The sequence below is a fragment of the Cornus florida genome, unplaced genomic scaffold (genome assembly GCF_030987335.1).
Source record: "Cornus florida cultivar Cherokee Brave unplaced genomic scaffold, ASM3098733v1 CherokeeBrave_3.0.0_Hap2_Chr04, whole genome shotgun sequence".
In the NCBI taxonomy this organism is placed as follows: Eukaryota; Viridiplantae; Streptophyta; class Magnoliopsida; order Cornales; family Cornaceae; genus Cornus; species Cornus florida.
The window spans coordinates 89,497,594-89,517,629 of record NW_026775574.1 but is presented as its reverse complement, the minus strand read 5'-3'; the positions used below and the strand labels follow the sequence as shown (position 1 = coordinate 89,517,629).

Genomic DNA, 20,036 nt, shown 5'->3' with positions numbered 1-20,036 from the left:
ATGGCCTCTTCCCATGTTCACCTCATGATCACATTGACCTCCACTTTCATCCTCACCTTTCTTTTGGCTTCTGCAACTGGAAATCCTCCACGACCCTTTAAGCAGATCAATGCATTCAGGGACACGTATACTGACGCCGGCAACACGGGTTCAACCACCAGCCCAAGCTCTTTCTCCTTCGTATCAAACCTTCCTTATGGCTACACATTCTTTCACCGCCCCACCAACCAGTACTCTGATAGACAGCTTGTGATCGACTTTGTATCACAAGCACTGTCCTTGCCATACTTGCCTTACCGTGACCAATTAGGATGGAGTTCATCTCACAGCAGCAATGCACAACTTTGTAAACTAGGGAAAAAAAAAATGTTCAACTTTGTTTCTGACTCACTTCTCAATGGAACATTCAGTCACCCTCTATTCAGTTACTTGTTAAGCAGGAAACATAAATCAGGATGAACTGATTACCGTCGTATTAGATATGTAGTGTTAGTAGTTGCTGGAAAAATGTAGCAACAAAGTTGATATGTATAAATTATATACTATTTAGTAGAAGATCTTATTGATTTTCTCATATATAAAAGAATTAGAACATTTATGAATTTTTATTTATTTATTTAAATCTTAGCAAATTAGGTAGGGAGCTTCAAACATGGGCATACCTACTTGGGAAACTGTTCTACCAACTAGGCTATTGGATAATGCTCGAACATTTAGCAACTCGGCTATCTGAAAAGAATATCAAGGCTATACTTGAATGGCCCGCATCTATTACGATTACACAATTGAGATCATTCTTTGGATTGTCCATTTTTGGGACATTTGTCTATACAACACTTCGACGGTCTCATAAATCTGAAGGTTCCTGATCTAACACTAACATTGAAGTGCTTGGAGATACTTAATTTATTGCTTTAATGTGGAAAGTATTGAGATTTCTACAATGAATCTCCTATCATTTAAGTATTTCGGACCAAAAATAAACTTTCAATTTAAGAATGTCAAGCCCCCTTGATTTGTATGTTGGGGTGACTATTGCAAATATCTAATATATAAGTTTTTGGATATAATTAAAAAATGTTATCAAAGAAATTTTTTTTATTGCTTTTATTTATTTATTAACCGCATTAAATTCATGTAGCACACTTTAAATCTAGGGTATAGGATGTTGTTGGGAATCTAACTTCTTAAGATGACGACTTTTAGTAATTTGTTATCATATTGACAGTGAATGAATTATCAAATTTATCCGTGGTGGGTCCATAGTGATGTGATGTATACCTTTTATAATTTCAACATAAGAAGGTTAAAATAGAAATGTGAAAAAAAAAAAAATGAAAATTTGGAACTTTTTTTTTTTTTTTTTTTTTGAGACAGAAGGAGAATGTTTTAAAATATTATTTGGCCATTTGAGTTACTTTACCAACTTCTAATAATATTGTAAAGACTAGATATGTTTACAAAATTTGAGATAACCTATTTATTATTTATAGTTTCATTGATGAAGTAAACTTTATGCCTTCTGTTTTTTATTTGGGTTAATTACAATGACACCCCCTGAGAAGGTTTATCATATTGATAGTCATATATAAGTTAGGCTCTTTTTGAACAATGACATCCCTCAAGTTTGAAAAAGTTAACAAATACACCCCAATGGTCACTTGCCACATCTGACATGTAATGAATTGACATTGTTGTCATTTGACTTATAAATTGACCAATTTAAATAATGAAATTACCTTGTTATCCTTGTATAATATTTATAAAAATAAAAAATCCAATCCCAATACCATCTATTACCAGTCATACAGTGGTTACTTTATCACCACCGTGAAGCTCTCTCACCTAAAATTACCACTTCAATTAATCAAAACCGGAATCTTCAACACACACACACACACCAAACCTTCAACATACATACATATAATGGTGGCCATTGCCGTCGGCGCCGACTCCACCACCGTGAAGCCTTCTCACCCAAATCACCACCACTTGTCCAAAACCCGAATCTTCAACACACACACACACACACACACACACACACACACACACATATACCTCCAAGATCAAAACGGTGGCCACAACGGTGGTGCTGACTCCACCACATCCTTCGCCCCTAAGCTCGAGAAAGATCCGAAGAAGCGCATGGTCATCACAGGGATGTGCCCAACATCGATGCCGCGGCCAGATCCGAGGTTTCAATGGCGACGGCTTTCTTGGTGGTGATGGCGGCAACGATGGTAAGGGATTTAAGCGCAAAGAGGTCTAGGGATTTGGTGGTGGGTTTGAGGGAGAGGCCGTGGGTTTGATTAGGGTTAGGGTTTGAGAGGCCATGGTTGTTATTCGTTGCCTCTGTTTTTTCTGTTGTGGAGGACCGGCGGTTATGGTGGTGGTGGTGGTGGTGGTGGTCGAGGATCGGTGGTTGTGGTGGTGGTGGTCGAGGACCAGCGGCTGTGGTGGTGTCTATGTTCAGAATATTATACATGTATAACATATATATATTTTATATACTATCAATTACAGATAGAGAGAGAAAATAGAGAGAAAAGGAGTTGGGTTAGGTTTCTGATGGAAAAGTGAGAGGTAGGAGAGGGAGAGTGTCAGGGTAAAAACGTCATTTAGGATTTCTAATATTTAACCATTTAAATTAATAAAATATTGAAGGGTAATCTTGACTTTCCACATCTTTTAAGAGGCTGTTTGGATTCAATTTTTGATACGGGATGTCATTGTTCAAAAAATGTCTAACTTATATATGATTGTCAATATGACAAACCTCAGGGGTGTCATTGTAATTAACCCTTTTTATTTCGAGGAAATTTGGCAAATTAATTTACAAATTTATATTTAAGGATTAAATACAAAAAACTCCCATCTACTTTCGATACAATCCCCGTGTATTATAAAACTCCCTTCTACTATTAATTTGGTGCAATTACCCCCTTCTTCATATAAAAAGACATTAATACCCTCTTTAATATAAATAAAATAATATTAAAAAAAAATTAGGCAATGTAAAAATTTTAGATAATTTATTCTTTTCTTATTTCCTCTCTCTTGGTTTTTGGTACTCCATATCTAAGCTTACCCTTCGAGCCACTGTCTGTCTACCTTTATGTATTTGACTTGAACGAACAACATACTTTTCAAAAAAATGAATTCGACTTTTTCCTTTGTCGTCAACAATATTCTGTTTTCTGTTACATCCGAGCTCCTCTCTTCCAAGATAAAAGATTTCCAACTGCGATCTCATAGCATGGTTCATAAGACCTTGCCCATCAACTCAAAATCCCTAATGGAGGGGTAAATTCAGTGTTGTATCCTTCTCCAATTGGAGTTTTCAGTTTTGTCATTGTAGATTCTAACGGACAAGTTTGTATCCATTTCCTTGCTACTATATGTATACACAGTTATTTACCAAAACACAGAAGGAAAAAAGAAAAAGTTAAAGTTATATAGAAGTAATAACTCAATAAACAAGAACCTGTATCTCAGTACTTTTGGTGATTGGTACTGCATATCAATTTTTGTAGTAAGTGTTTCGAATTGGGTAAAATATTTACTGCCCAACAAATACATGGGATACCAGATCCAAAGTGGACATTGGAACACATGAACCACATAAATTTACTCATTTATGTGAGAATAATTTGTGTATTGTTTTAAGAATCTGATGTGGCTTTGGTGGTGGTGGTGGTGGAGGAGGAGTGCAGGAGAGAAGGGTATAATAGAAAAAGAAAAGGGCAAAATAGGATTTTTGAATTTATTTTATGTGAATTTTGATCAAAAAGTGGTCAGAAGATTTATTTACACTTTTTTAAAATTTTTTGAATTGAAATGCATATTTTCAAAAAATATGAATTATTTTTGCACAAACTTTATATATCAGAAATTTTTTTACGCTTAATCCTATATTTAATTACTACTAAACATTCAATAAGTAACCTTCATAATTAGAAATTATTTTGTTTTTCACACTATCACTAGGTGGACAATGCAAGACCAATAGATCACGTAAGGAAGCCCATTCGGATATCCATTATAGTTTTAAAACGTGTAATCCTATATGAGTATAATAAGTTCGGCCCAACTCACCAAGGCCCAAATAATTGATAATTTGTATCAACACATCAAGTTTCATGTCAGCCGTTAGATTTTAAAGCATCTCAACCGTTGGTTTGGTAAAGTTGTTGAGACATAATAATTAACCCTGAACTAGAAGCCTACGTCGGCGTGTCAGATGTTGCTGCTGTTCAGTTCTACCGCGCATGCGATACAAAATCTGAATCTATAGATTAAACCGGTATCAAGTTCCCTAATCCTAGACTTCCCGCGCACAACTGCGTGTCTCTCTCAAGTCTCAAGGCACAACACTTACAAGATCTGTAATACAAATCTACAATATTTTGTAAGTTTTGCTTTCATCATCAAAATTTGTACGGTAAATTTTATATTTTTCGTTCTTGTCAGTTGTCAGATACGAAACATCGAATGTTGTGATCTATGTAATTTTTTCAACACTTTCTTTTACAGTTTCATTTATTTATTTATTTTTATTATAGAGAACCAGCTTTCTTTTACTGTATAATTTTCTGAAGAGAATTTTCTTTGTTTTTATTTATCGAGAATTTTCTTTGTCTTTATTTATTTATTTGTTTTATTATTATTATTATTATTATTTTTTATTTTTTACTTCCCTGACAGTTGTTTATAAGACATTGAACCAAACACTAATACTGTACTTTTGAAACTATGGCAGTGTCTTTTTGTACTTTCCTCTAATGAAGAAAAAGTCATCATATTCAGTCTACTAGCTAGATCTAATAGATCTATTGATAAAGCGAAACTTCAAACTAATGAACCTGAATATTAATTTTTTTCTTCCAAATATGCCCACGTAGCAAACCGGTGATTATTCTATTTTCTTTTTCCTTTTTTTTTTCTCTAGAGAAAGGGCTTCGACCGGGAAAAAAAATTGGACCGGGCTTATGACGTTGAACCTCCGTCAACGGGCCTCGACGTCTTTTCCAAATGTCAAGTTGCCCTAAACCTGTATCAAATACGGAGTGTGTGTACATATATATATATATTAATTAAAGGTTATTCCGGTATCAAGTTGCCTAATCCTACTAAAAGGTTATTACTTTATTTGCTTTCCAAGTTTGTACAAACCCAATTTAACATAACTTTCCCAAGTTGCTACAGACTCAATTTAACGTTACTTTCCAAGTTGGTATATAAAATTGTTGGCAATAAAGCAACCAAAATTTGTTTTATATCTCTAATCTCTTCATCTTCTCCTTCTATCTCTTGGTTATGCAGATTTATGCGATAAATTATCCAGAAAACTGCAAAATCAATTCCCATGGAGAAAACCAATGGACACGCCTCAATATGCTGTGCTAAAAACGCAAGGTACCATCTTTTTACTTGTGTCTGGATTTGTATATCTCTGTTTATTTAATTTTTACATGAAGACATTTTGTTACAAAAATTCAGCAGCACCGTGTTGTTTCTGTTATTACGCACTCTTATTGTTTTTTTTTTTTTTTTTTCACTTTACTTGGAGTAGTGAGAAGGATGATAAAGGAGGGTTGTGTTTGGAGGATCGTATTAGCGGACTTCCTGATGTTGTAGTTGTTTCCATATTTTCACTATTGACGATGAAGGAAGCGGGAAGAACTAGTCTCCTGTCAAAGAGATGGAGATATATGTGGACTTACATTACTGTTTTGAACTTTGATGCTTCACATATACAAAAGGGAATTCTACTGGGTGATAAGCAACTTGAAGTAGAAAAGCCTTTGTATTTGAGTTGGGTTAATCAAGTCTTGAACTCGTACAATGGTCCAAGTTTAGATCAATTCAGAGTTCAATTTGATCTTGATGACAGTAGTAAATTTGATATTGACAACTGGGTTAATTTTGCAATAGAAAAGAGAGTTAAAAGACTTGAGTTAGACTTTTATGAAAGTGGGGAAATCAAGGAGCGTTACAATTTTCCTGACACGGACCGAATTACAGATCACCTGCATTCATTGTCCCTTGGGTTTACTAGGTTCAACTCGCTGACCAATCTCCTGCTCACAGACGTGAAGGTAACTGGACAAGTTCTTGAAGACTGCTTAACTAACTGCCCATTTTTGGAGCAATTGTCTGTGAAAAAATCCGAATGTCTGGTCAATCTGAAAGTTCCATATCACTCACTCAAATTGAAGCGTTTGGAGATAATTTACTGCTCCAATGTGAAAAGTATTGAAATTTCAGCTATGAATCTAGTGTCATTTAAGTATTTTGGACCAAAAATAAGCCAGCCATTTAAGACGGTCAAGGAGCTTGTTGAACTGTATATTGGGGGTGAGTACTGCAATTATCTAATTAATAACAACTTTTTCGATATTTCAAGCCATCTTTCTCAGCTAGAGAGCCTTACGTTGGACATGACCTCCATTGAGGTTAGTTAGTTTAACTAATTCTTTTTATCTCCTCCCCTTAATTTTTGTTTTATTCATTTTTTAACATAATTATCAATTTGTACTGATTTACTACTTTTTCTTTGGTTTATTCAGAATAATATCGAGTTTGCTAAATTTCCGGTCTTTAATAAGCTCAAGCAACTAGAGTTGATAATTATTAGAGTAAGTGATCATCAAAGTCTTCTTGTTTTTGCTCCCCTGATAGAGGCGTGCCCTTTCTTGAGTAAATTTGTGTTACAGGTAATGAGTCTTACTTTACATCGCGTATTTCTAAAAATGTGAGGTTTTTTGCTTTTCAAATTGAAATTTCAATTGGAAACATTGATTCATTTGTACTTCGGCTTAAAAGATTTCAATTTTCCTAAGTAATTGCTTCTTTATTGCTATTACAAATTATAATTTTACCAGTAATAGGAAAAATACTCTTACAATGTTTAGCTTGCTCTATTCTCCTGATTGATTGATCAATAATTTTGTTAGTGAATATATATCATTATGTTGTTCCGATGTTGATTTAATATTTATTATTTATTGCCCGAGAGTTTTACATGTCTTGCTTTATTCTAATGATTGTTCAATTACTTTAGGACCCTTTTCAAAACAGCGTGAATTCATCTCTAACGCTGTATTCTGTCTTCTTCTATGCTTTTATCATTTTGTGTCTTTGAAACGCATGGAATACTAATGTAATCATGTTGTCATTACTAAGCAATTAAACTTTTCTTGATTTTATTTCTTAAATGCTTGATGAATTTTATAGTTGCTAAGACAAAATATTTGATTGTTGAATTATATATATAACATAATATGTTCAATCTCAATGCAGCCCGTAGAACGTTTCGTTTTGGCTTATATTCTATTCAGTCTAGCAATGCCATGATTCTAACTTGTCTTGAGTTACGATTTGATGCTTGGTATTTTGGTTTTGTATGCTAATGATCTACTTAAGTGTATATGTCACTGTATGACTCCATTCCTCCTTGTTACAGTTGGAATTATACAAGCAAGATCTGAAAAAAATACGACGAAGTTTTGCGTCTCGGCCCCATCAGTATCTTAAGGTGGTGGAATTAATTGGGTTTGTTGGGCGTACAAATGATGTTGAGCTTGCTATGTATTTAATCAAGAACGCCGTCATGCTTGAGAAAATAACTTTTGATTCTCGCAAACCGATTCTAATAGGAACTCCATGGGAGTTCAGGGAGACCAAGGAGAAAAAAATAGCAAGAAAGCGTGCCGAGAACTTCCGAACCAAACTTCCTGCTGGAGCAGCTTTAGTAATCCTATAATTCTTTGATGTAACTTCAATTTTTTTCAGTCATCCCAATATAATAATCTATTCTTCAATTTTCCGTCTCTATATGTATAACTTCAATTTTTTTTCAGTCATCCCAATATAAATATATATTACATGAATATAGCGGTCCGCAGCAACGAATTAATCAAATTAAATCATTCGAACTTTGTTGTAGTGAAGCTTAGATTCATTTAGATCGTTCATGTTCTAAGGTATTTGTCCCTTCATTGTTTTTGAGGGACACCCATAGGGAACAAATGCCTACATGCTACCTGTTAGACAGTAGCAATTCACTTGGAACTCTCATGTTTAAAGGTATATATTTGTCCCTTCATTCTTTTTTATAGACACAAAGGTACTATAACGGACACATACTGATATCCATGTCATGCCTGACATGGGTATTTAACAAACTCACGGGATGGTTAGCCGTTGGGATTTGGATCAGGTTAATATAGATTAGAAGGTCGTGGAGTCTTCTGTGTGTATGTTAGTCCTGATCTGCGATTCTGCACAGCACAATGTGGGGCTAAGATTGGCGGGTAAAATAGACAGAATGACGAGATTATCTAATTAAAAATTCAGCAAATTTAAGAAACTACTGGCCCTTCCAGGCTAATTGAATCAGAGTAGCATTTTTAATACCTGAAACACAATGCCATCTAAGGCCATGGCATTACTAGAAAGGCAAGTAGTTTATAGATATTTTTGTCCTGGTGAGAAGCAAATTAGGGCACAGCCCAACCCTAATTGAAACGATCGGTGACTCCGGTGGTGGTCTGATGAACGACGGCAGGTAGATTCCATTCAAGGATCAGACGTTTTGCATGAAGGGAGTGATCCATTTACTTGGTAGCTTTTGCCTAATCAAGTCTGTGATCTGTCTAAGTATCACCGATTATAGTTGCCTTTGCCTAATCAAGTCTATGAAATTGAGGACGAGAGATCCATTTACTTGGTAGTTACTGTATATTTTTTAATTTTGTCTATTATGTGTCTATTATATTAGAAACAAGTAATGGTCTGATAATAATTATTTTTTAATGGTGGCAAACATGTGTCACTCTAGTTTATCTAAAAAAAAACGAAATAGTTATCTTTTTTTTATTATTTTTTATATGGAAATAAATTTGAATTACAAACACTTTTCTTTAAAGCTGGAACCTCCAAAAATAAACTTTGAACATAAACTCTCGGTGCATATTTTTTATTGGCTCTGTGTTTTGAACATGTGTTTTACTTTGTTCTATTATTTCTTTGATTCTATGAATGGTTCTTCTCTCTTTTTTTTTTTCTTTTTCTTTTTCTAGATAAATGTTTTTTCAATGAACTTGCTTCTGATTTTTATTTCTTTAACCATTTTAATTTGTTTTTATCCCTAAAAAATGTTTGCCAATGTTCGTGAAACAATAAGTCAAATGGATTCAAACACATCTTAAATGGATCAAAATTGCAATATACACCTTTTTATTTTATCTGAATCCTCAAATAAATCATGCGTAATAATAAATCATATTGTTGGACCACATCGGTTCTCATTTTAGATTCGATCTTTTCAGGTAAAATCCTAATTTTGATCGTCTTTTACTTCTCGGATCTATATATATATATATATATGAATCCTTGCAAAATATGAGTCAGTCAATTGACACATTCTGTGCAAAACTTTTGTGATGGTTCTTTCTTCTCTGAGTTTTGATACAGTGGTCTTCTTTTATGGATCTGAAATATATTATACTTCCTTCTAGATTGTAATTTGTTTTTTCAATTCGATATGGATTTGCCTATTACTCTCCGTAAGGGTACTCGATCATGTGTTATTGCACATCCCATTTCTAACTTTGTCTCCTACCATAATGTTTCATCCTCTTTATCTTGTTTTTTATTCAAAATGTCTGCTACTTTTGTTCCCAAGACTTTGCAGGATGCTCTTTCTAATTTGGATTGGCGCAAAGCCATGGTAGATGAAATGGATGCCCTTCACCATAATCGGACTTGGGATCTCGTTCCCTTACCTCCGGGCTCCAAAACGGTTGGTTGTAAGTGGGTTTACACTGTTAAATACCTTCACGATGAGTCTATTGAGTGGTTGAAGGCTTGTCTAGTGGCAAAAGGGTACACTCAGACTTATGGTGTTGATTACGATGAGACATTTTCCCCTGTTGCTAAGATTTCTTCTATTCGGGTACTTCTTTCCATTGCTGCCAATTGTAACTGGCCGTTGTTTCAATTGGATGTCAAAAATGTCTTCTTGCATGGTGACTTGGTTGAAGAAGTTTATATGGAGCAACCACCTGGGTTTGTTGCTCAGAGGGAGTATCGTCATATTGTTTGTCGCCTCAAAAAGGCCCTGTATGGATTGAAACAATCTTCACGGGCTTGGTTTGGAAAACTCTCTGAGGCAGCATTAGAATTTAGTCTTAACAGATGCCAGACCGATCATTCGGTATTTCACTAACGCATTAAAGCTGGCTTCATTTTTCTTGTGGTGTATGTAGATGATATTGTGATCACATGTGATGATTCTGAAAGCATTGCTAAGTTGAAGTTATTTTTGAAAAATCAATTCTACACCAAAGACTTGGGTAAACTTAAGGTATTTCTTGGGTATTGAAGTTGCTGATCCAAGAAGGGTATAAGTTAATCTCAACGAAAATATGTGTTGGACTTATTAGAAAAAACAGGTATGTTGGGTGGTTGTTCAGTTGATGTTCCTATGGATTCAAATACTAAACTTGTGTCTGATGAGGGTGATGTATTTAATGACCTGGGCAGATTTCGTCACCTTGTTGGGAAATTAATTTATCTCACTATCACCCGACCTGATATTTCATATGTAATTAGTGTTGTAAGTCAATTCATGGGAGCTCCTAGAATGCCACATTGGATTGCTGTTCTTCAGATTATCCGATATTTCAAGTAAGCTCCAAGTTTTGGATTACTATATAAATCAAATGGTCATCTCAGGGTGGAAGGTTTTACAGATGCTGATTGGGTTGGTTCTCCTTCAGATAGGAGATCTACTACAGGCTACTGCACATTCTTTCACCACCCCACCAACCGGTACTCTGATGGACGGCTTGTGATCGACTTTGTATCACAAGCACTGTCCTTGCCATACATGCCTCCTTATTGTGACCAAAAGGCAGACACATCAAACGGTGTGAACTTTGCGGTTGCAGGATCGACGGCCATACGACATAGTTTCTTTATTAGGAACAACCTTAGTCTTGACATCACTCCTGTGTCACTTCAAACCCAGCTCAATTGGTTCAACAAGTTCCTGGAGGCTCAGGGATGTACAGGGAATACCCCAACTCCCAAGTGCAGGGCAACTTTTGACAATGCATTGGTCTGGGTTGGTGAGATCGGAGCCAATGACTACTCGTATACTCTTGGATCTACTGTGTCAGACACCACCATCCAACGGCTTGCCATGAAGAGCATTGCCGGCTTTTTACAGGTAATCACTGCACTCAATTGTCTTCTCTTTTATCAGCAATATCTTCTCTAATGGGGCAAATGGGCGCTTTCCACAGAATTCTATATGTATCTATGAGATCGAGTATAGAATTCTGTTTACTCATTTTAAATTAAGTATCCATTTTCCTCCTTTTCCTGCTAGGATTGGAAATCCTGTATTTTACATATCCATATAATTGAGTCCTTAGGTTTCCGAAATAGTGTAAAAAGAAGTGCTTCGAATCATTGCTATTTGACCCGACCTGTTCTAAAAAAGTTTGTGATTTACCCAAACAAATAAGTTATCTATGCTTTCCCGCCAATGCAGATCCACAGTTCTAAGTCAACTATGAATTCATGAAATATCAAGTGTATTTGTATTGATTGAATCACAGGTATTGTTGACAAAGGGTGCAAAGTATATTGTTGTCCAAGGTCTGCCCACAACGGGGTGTCTACCACTCGCCATGGTAATCGCTCCTGAAGACGACAGAGACGAGATTGGGTGCGTGGGGAGCGCATACAGGCAGAGTTCCAGCCACAACACCATCCTCCAATTCAAGCTGCAAGAACTCAGGAAACAGTTTCCTCATGCTGTAATCGTCTATGCTGATTACTGGAACGTCTACCACACGATCATATGAAGAATCCAGGAAGATTTGGTTTCCAAGAGCTCTTCAAAGCTTGCTGTGGATCTGGTGGCAGGCCATTAAATTTTGATGTGTTTGCTGCATGTGGCTCACCGGCCTTGAGCTCCTGCAAGAACCCTTCTCAGTACATCAATTGGGATGGAGTTCACCTCACTGAAGCAATGTACAAGGCGGTTTCTGACTCATATCTCAATGGATCATTCACTCACCCTCCATTCAGTTACTTGTTAAGCAGGAAACAGCAATTGGGATGAACTGATAACCATCATATTACATAGGGAGTGTTAGTAGTTGTTGTCACCATTATCTCAACAACTGAGCCAGTAGTTGGATAAATGTAGCAACTCAGTTGATATATATATATATATATATATATATATATATATATATATATATATTATAATTATAATACAAGCACTCCTTGAATTTCTCATATCTAAAAGAATTAGAACATTCACAAATTCACACATCACATAGAAGGATAAAAGTGTTCGTTTGACAAATTAGCATTCAGCAACTGGGCACGATTTGGAATCTATCCATCTAAAGAACAGGAAGATCTAAATTTTATAAGCAGGAAGAGACCGAAAGAGTCAATGTTGATACAACTGGTAATTAGATTAATGAGGTTTGATTGTTTATTAACTGAGTAAGATACCAAAGAATGAGATAAACTGACTTGCTGGATTTACACATTGTGTACTATGGTAGTTGACAATTTCAGTTAAACTTGGCAAAGCTAATGATCGATCCATCAAAAGAATAGAGAGATCTAGATAGATCATTTAACACTAGAGTTTTTAGATTTAAGAAGAAACAGAAAGTTCTCAAATTAGGAGGTTCAACTTTTATTAAAACGAGTATGCTATAAAATGTGAGAAAACTGAGTTCGAAATATATATGAACTCACTTTGATGGACATGCTATATTAGAAGCTTTCTTTCAATTTCTCTTATGTAAAAGTCGGAGCATATATGAACCAGTACTTAGATTAGAAGTTTCAATTAAAAATATCAAACTGAAAAACATATTGAAGGGGTATATGAAGCACAGAACGCTTCATAAAGAGGTAGAGATTGATCAATAGAAAATAAGTTCAATAACTAGTGGTTCTAAAGACAAAGATATAAGCTTATTTAACAACAAAAAAATGTCAGCATGAACAAAAGGAATTATTGTATCAAGCAAGGCCTAAAATCCCAGTATTAGAGCATTTTCTTATTTCCTCCATTGGTTTCAACAAGGCATTGTAAATTCCATCTAAATTGTTAGATGCAAGAGTAAGTCTTTCATGAGGGCACCCTCAGTAGGCTTGCGCTTTCATCACTAGAACTCGTGTCTGACGTCAACTAATGGTGATGAGGGTGCGAGTTCACTAAGGGCGCTCTCAAAACAAGATTAAAAACTACAGAGATGGAAGCAGAAGCTTACAGCTAATAAAGAGAAACGGATTAAATGACCTATGGTTATTGAAAATAGGGCTGTTAAACCAAACACAAGAAGAGCTCCCGGATAACCACCCCAGAATAGGAACTCTTCTAACTAGATTGCACATGGTGTCGTTATTTTGTATGTCCTCACCATTGTGCTAAGATGTAATTTCATTAAGCTAGTTAAATGTCAAGGCAAACGGTTATCAGAAAAACTCAAATCTGAAATCAACTCATTGTCTATTAGAACATTGTCATCTATGTTAATTTGAAAACAATAGCAAACGTTGTCAGTAGATTGACAGTCAATAAAACTTTCCAGACAGAGTGGTTGTAGTCATCACAGAATCGCCAAATATAGCAAGAAAATGAAAAGTGATCATTTCATCAAAGCGTTTCTGGATGTATATAGGGCAAATAAATATATATAAAAAAAAACCTTGCCACTATAGTTCAGGATGTGAATCATTCTATGTTCAATTTATTTGTTGCATCAAGGGATGAGATCCTAGGAGATTATGATTCGTGGAATTGTGTCAGCGGACAAGATCCTATTTTGCATCAGCAGACAAGGTTTAAAACTGATCTCAAATGGCTATTTTGGTGAAAAATAAGGGCATTCATTAGCAGACTGGTAATACCCCATAAGATTCAGTTAAATGAATTCTAACCACAAACAGAGGCATGCCAACACGACGGCATACTAGAACCTAGAAAGCTTTATATAGTCTAGTAGTCAACCACAAAGTCATTGCATTTATATTCTTTTCATTAATCTGGGTTTGAAAATTCTTTTCAAAAAAAAAAAAAAAAAAACAGAAAGAACGAAAGAAAAAGATCTTTTAGGTACATGTTCAAATAAATAATGAATACAGGTACAATTTGCCACCTACCCAATGAAGCCCTCCTTCAGGTTAGGATATACCAAGTAATCTAACAAAAGACTTCTAAAATTTAGAACCTCAACATCCGACCAGAATAGCCAAAGCACCAGTCAGTAAGGACCCAGGCTTTAATTAATTCAAGTTAAATGATCCCCTGTTAGCTTCAAGGTAATAACAATATGTGGCTTCTAAAGAACGAGTAATGATGGAGATATCACACGTAACACAACGGGGCAATAGATATAATGATAGACAAACTTGAGGACTGAGGGGTGGCAGTTTGAGGATTACTGAACCATGACAAAGATCACCCATCTTCAGACACATTAATGAGGGTTCTTTAACATACTCTGTCAATCGTCATGCCTTTGATGTTCATAGGATGATCTTATGAATGTGCTATTGGATGGTCTTTCTTGAACCATCGGTCCTCTGATTCTTGCAAGCTATTCAAGTTCAACCACCTTTGCTCACAAGTGGTTGAGCAGAGGTGAAACGATTAATATGCACGGTTGGCATTAAAGTACAGGATTACTGTCTTTACTTGAGTATGTTTAAGGCATCTCATGGGAGCACCTTAATGAGCTTTGTTTCTCAGCCACTAATCCAAAACCTACCTAGTATTTCAAAGGACTCAAAGGATGTTAAGTCCTGCCTCCAACTTAATGTGCTACCACTCTGCCATCCCAAGTATTTCATAGGACCTAGTATTTCCTTGAGTATGTTGAAGGCATCTCCCATGGGAGCACCTTAATGAAGTGGGACACATTAGCCGAAAATTCTCTTTATGAAGTGGGATACATTAGCTGAAAATGAAAGTTCTCTAAGTATGTCAAATACTTAATACAGCATCAAATTCACCAATGAAATTAGCTTGTCAACAATCACATTATCTAAGACAAAACAGCAACAAATTTCTCATGTTTGCTCATTGCACTAATTTAATATTAAAATAACGGATCCTTGATGCAGTAAAGCTTCACTGCCTTGTTGTCAATACTGAGACACTTTCAATTTACCATTCTGTAACTCACTTACTGAGCAGCAAGGGATGCGATATTGCGTCACCTTAAGTCAAAGAAGCCTTAGCTAAAATGTAGAATGGCCATTGTGTTGGTATTAAATTTTCATAATGTTTTGGGGTTGATAGGGCAATCATCCTAGGAAACCTAATGGTCCTAATCTCTAGTACAAGATTATAAATTCCATTCCAATGCATGGATTCGAGTATCGATACAAGAATCCCCACATAGAGACATACTTTACCATTCCTAAGCACAGATTAGACCTCAATTAATGTATTTTCACATCAAATTGCAAATCTACACCTTTAGAAAATACGTCAAAAATTGCACAGAGTCAATCAGTTCATAAGGGAAAAGCAACAAAAACTACAATTTCACTGATTTACTGAAGCAGTTGCTGTGCGAATGCATGAGAAGTATGACAATTTTATAAATTGGATTAGACATTTCTTCATCATTATGTTGCAAAACTATGCCCTAATGACTATAAGTTATAAATGCAGTGTCATGTATTCAAGTAGTAGCTTCAGGAAGTCAATTAAACATGCAATAGGAAAAATTGAAACTTCTGCTTATACTACTTTGAAATGAGCTCGATATATCATCCATACTACAAGTTGAAATTGGACAGCTGAAGCAGGATGGTACATATAGTGCATAGTTATACAGGGAAAATAGGGTAATTTACAAGGCCGGTTTTTGTGTTTTGTGTGTGTGTTTGTGTTTTCTGTTCGCAGAAATAGAAATAGAAAATATTTCAAAATTTCACTTGATTGAGCGTTTTCAGGAAACTGTTCTCTAGGAACAGGGTAAAAAATATATATAATTTTATGTTTCCTGTTCTTGAAAACCACTTTTATAGCTCAAAATCGAAGAGGGGCTCACATTCTTGTCTATATTCTCCTACAAGTAAAGGTTATTATAATATCAGTAAATTCGTATGCTTCATCACTGGTTGATGACAATATAATACTGATGCAATTCCATGTATTAGTTGGTATGAGAAGTTGTACAAGCCAAGGCAGTATATATCAGAAAAATCAGAAAACATTTAACACCGCAATGAAGATAAAGAGCAAAGGATCTTCCAAAAGAATATATTTAGTTTCTTTGTTAATATAATTCAACTCTCAGGTGCTCTTAAAAGAAGTTGGTTCATTGTTTTTTGGGTTAGCCAATGCAAACAAGCTTGTCATTGTAATTCTTAAAAAGCAATACAAAGTCTTGCGCTACAAAGAAAGAAAGAAAGAAAGAAAGAGATTTACTTTTACCAATCACAGTAGCAATTGGTGCACACTGCTTGATAGCCATTTGGCAAAACCATTTTGGTGCAAGGCTCCAAGCAGATCCCACATTCATCTTCTTTCTACAATCAGCATCTAAATGCTTCTTCTTCCCATCCAATCTCTTCTTGGGGATCATCTCCAAGCTCTGACCTTAATCTTGGGCAATATCAAGCTCTGATGAATTACCACGGAGATGCTGAAGAGAAAGGTAAAACACAGCTGTAACATTGCTTCCACTAGTTTATGCAGAAATAAGGAACGACAAAAAAATAATTCATTCAAATCTGTTTAGATAATGAGATGAGGCATACCATGAAATAAGCTAAATAAACATGCTCAATGAATCAACCTACATTCATTCAAATGCACAAATTTGATGATTTCATGTCTGTGTAATGTTGAATTTCCCTAATAGAAGGGGATTGTGTGGCTAGGTGAACTAATATTTTAAGAGCTTTAAGCCATCATCTTATGTGGTTTGCCGGAAGGAGAGGAATAGGCATATTTACAATCTCTGTTTATTTTTGGCTTATTGGTTCATTCTGAATTCTTTAGGTTCTTTTGTAAATTTTATAGGTGATAGGTATGACTTCTTCCTATAAAGCTTAATTTTTTGGGAGATCTGGTGTACATGTACTATGCTGCACCCTGTTTGCTGGCTTCCAGAATAGTTATGCTAATAAAGAATAAACAAAAAATAAATATATAAAATGTGAAATTATGGTTAAAAAAAAGAAAGAAGCCAAAGTCGAGAGGGAACGCTATATCTACCCAAACCAAATGATTGCTAGGTGCCATGGATTCAAAGAAATGGCCGGCCAGAGCACTTGCCATTCATTGGAACTTTGACTTCGTAATCGTGCCTGGAACAGTAGTGCTAGAGAGAGTAAGCCAAGGTGGCTTGCTAACTCGAAGGTGGTTTGCATACATAGAATCTTAATGCTCACTTTCCTCCTGTGTGAACAGCTAATCAGCTTCCCATCCGCACACACCTGAAGAATAGAAGACATCAACCACGGACCAAAGTTATTGTATCTTACTTCAAAACATATGATAATCTCACCTCCCAAAACAGAACAAAAACTAAAAGTTAAAAGTCCTAGTTTAAAAAAACACAAGTATGCAAGTAGCGAACTGACATTGTAAACAACTATTTGAAGTACATGTACACAAGCAATCCGTTTAAATAAATAAATAAATAAAAAGTGCAAAGTAATTATAGATGGATTTCATTTGAAGATGTGTTGGAATAGAAGCTGCCATGCAAACCAATCAGCAATAAGAAAATCACTTTAGTTAACCTCTCGAGAAAGGAAATCACTTTAGTTAGTCTGCCACAGTAGTGTCCTTAAGAGTAGGAATAATCAATTATACGCTATGAAGCTCCAAGTAAATGCATTGTTTAGAATGCAATACATAATCACAAAGACATGCATCATACATAAAAATTGATACTCTATTTTTATTAATTCCTATAATGCACAAGTTCAAAAAGAAAAGCAGAACTATGACAAAAGCAGGAAAAGAGGGAGGGGAGGGGGACCAAACTTAACAAATCCCTGATAGGTTATGTAAATTGGTGAAAAATGATGAGTATTTGGAGAAAGAAGATAGAACGTAACTTTACTAAATTATATAGAAAACAGAAAACCAATAAATTTAGATGCTGTTTATGTCAGACTCTCTTGCAGCTGAGGTGGAGACATTGCGGCAAGCTTTGATCTCGGTCCTTGACTGGGGCTTTGAATCTATTATTTTTTAATGTGATTCTAGCACTTTGGTTAAGGCAATTAATGGTCAAGTTTGTGCTCCTTGGACTGTGCAAATTATTGTGGAAGAAATCGTAGACCTCCTTAGAGCTATTCTGAATAGTGGGCTTGATTATGTTCCTAGGGAGTTTAATTTTGCAGCCCATTGGTTGGCTGCTCATGTTTTTTCTTGTTTGTTCTGATTTGTTGGATGTCCATAAGATTTGTTCTTGTTCTTCGAGTTTTTGATGAAATTCTTTACTTTTCCCCAAAGAATAAATAAATAAAATTAAATTCCAGCCAAAAAAAAAAACCCCAAGAACCTATTCCATTTTGAATTTTCAGAGAACCTCACTAAGATGACATTATCATGTGGCCTCGCATAACTAGGGCAAACAACCATTCAACAAAGAAAGAAACCAACTAAATTACCAAAAAAAAAAAAAAAAAACAGAAAACCAATTATATTAGTCTCAATCAAATAACTATAACAGCAATTCAACAAGGGGACAAAAAATAATAAAAAAATAGAGTAAATGATTTTTTTTTTTTTTGATAAGTAAAATAGAGTAAATGAATTTAAGGGAACCACAGAGACAAACTCACAATTGGCATGCCGCATATGAGTCAGTCTCAAGGACCTCGAGCGAATGTTGGGAGGAAGGCAACCCCACTCTCTCTCTGTCTGTCTCTGTCTCTGTCTCTCTCTCTATATAATATATATATATATCCTGTGTTCATTGGTAAATGGTTGAGGCCACTCTTTGAAATACAGTATCTAATTTTTTTTCTGTGTTGTCCCTCATTTTGACTCTTGTTACAGTATTCTACTTCTCAAATTGTGTAGAACAAAAAAATAATACTCCGCTAAATCTCCTCCGCATCCATATATTTTTCAAGTTGTCCCTCATTTTGACTCTTATTCCAAGTTGATTCAAGCATATCTTTGCATATACACACACATATATATCCAATTAAATCAATTCAAATACTTGAAAGAAGCAAAAGCTGGCAGTAGACATCCATCTAAGGGAAGAAACAGTAAAAATGAGTTTTTCTGGTTCATGTGTGATACGAATAAATTAACCAACAATTTCTATCGATTGATTTCTTGAAATGGTGTGAATTTTTTCTTTCCGTTTCAAGTTACGAAGCAATATCTACAGGTATATACACAGTGTATGTGTATGTAATTCAATAGGTGAGAAAAATAAATTGAATTCCGAGAATTTACGTACCAGAGGAGGAGACAAGTGCTTTAAACTCTTTCTTCCTCCCACAGCTCGGCCCTTAATACTCTCTCTGTGGATTTCTACACAGAACAGGCTCAATTCCCTGGTGCAAAGATCTTCACTTCAATGCGAGTATGTCGGGAGTTCGAATCGCCTTAGGGCATTTTATGAAATGTTTGGGTAGTTATTCCTTGTAAGTAGACATTCAATACCACTCCCAGTTCTAAGACATTCAATACCACTCCCAGTTCAAAAAAGATGAATAAAAAATAAAATAAAAGAACTTTTAACACAACCTCGATTTGAGTGAAAATACTCCAAGTAGACACATGTAAAAATTAATCTAAATTTCTAAAATCCTTGGTTCAACAATTATTATATCAATTAGTCAAAAATCGAACTTCTATATTTTTAAAAGCATAAAAAGTGTAAGATATAATAGAATATTAAAATAATGGCTCGAGATTAATTTATGAGTTCGAGATTAATAAATTTGAACAATTAAAATAGAGTTTCACACCATTTTTTTCCTTTTTGGTTGAATAT

General features: G+C 35.2%; 1 long non-coding RNA gene and 1 pseudogene across 1 annotated transcript; one reads left to right on the top strand and one right to left on the bottom strand.

Moving 5' to 3' along the window:
- Positions 1 to 12,276, top strand: LOC132302310 (GDSL esterase/lipase At3g48460-like; annotated as a pseudogene).
- Positions 12,277 to 16,335: 4,059 nt separating this feature from the next.
- On the bottom strand, positions 16,336 to 19,775 carry LOC132302309 (uncharacterized). Its single transcript, XR_009480806.1, has 3 exons — positions 19,497 to 19,775; positions 17,282 to 17,502; positions 16,336 to 16,706 (listed from the first exon to the last, which is right to left on the bottom strand). It is a non-coding gene; the product is annotated as an uncharacterized LOC132302309 (long non-coding RNA).
- Between the last annotated feature and the right edge of the window lie 261 nt (positions 19,776 to 20,036).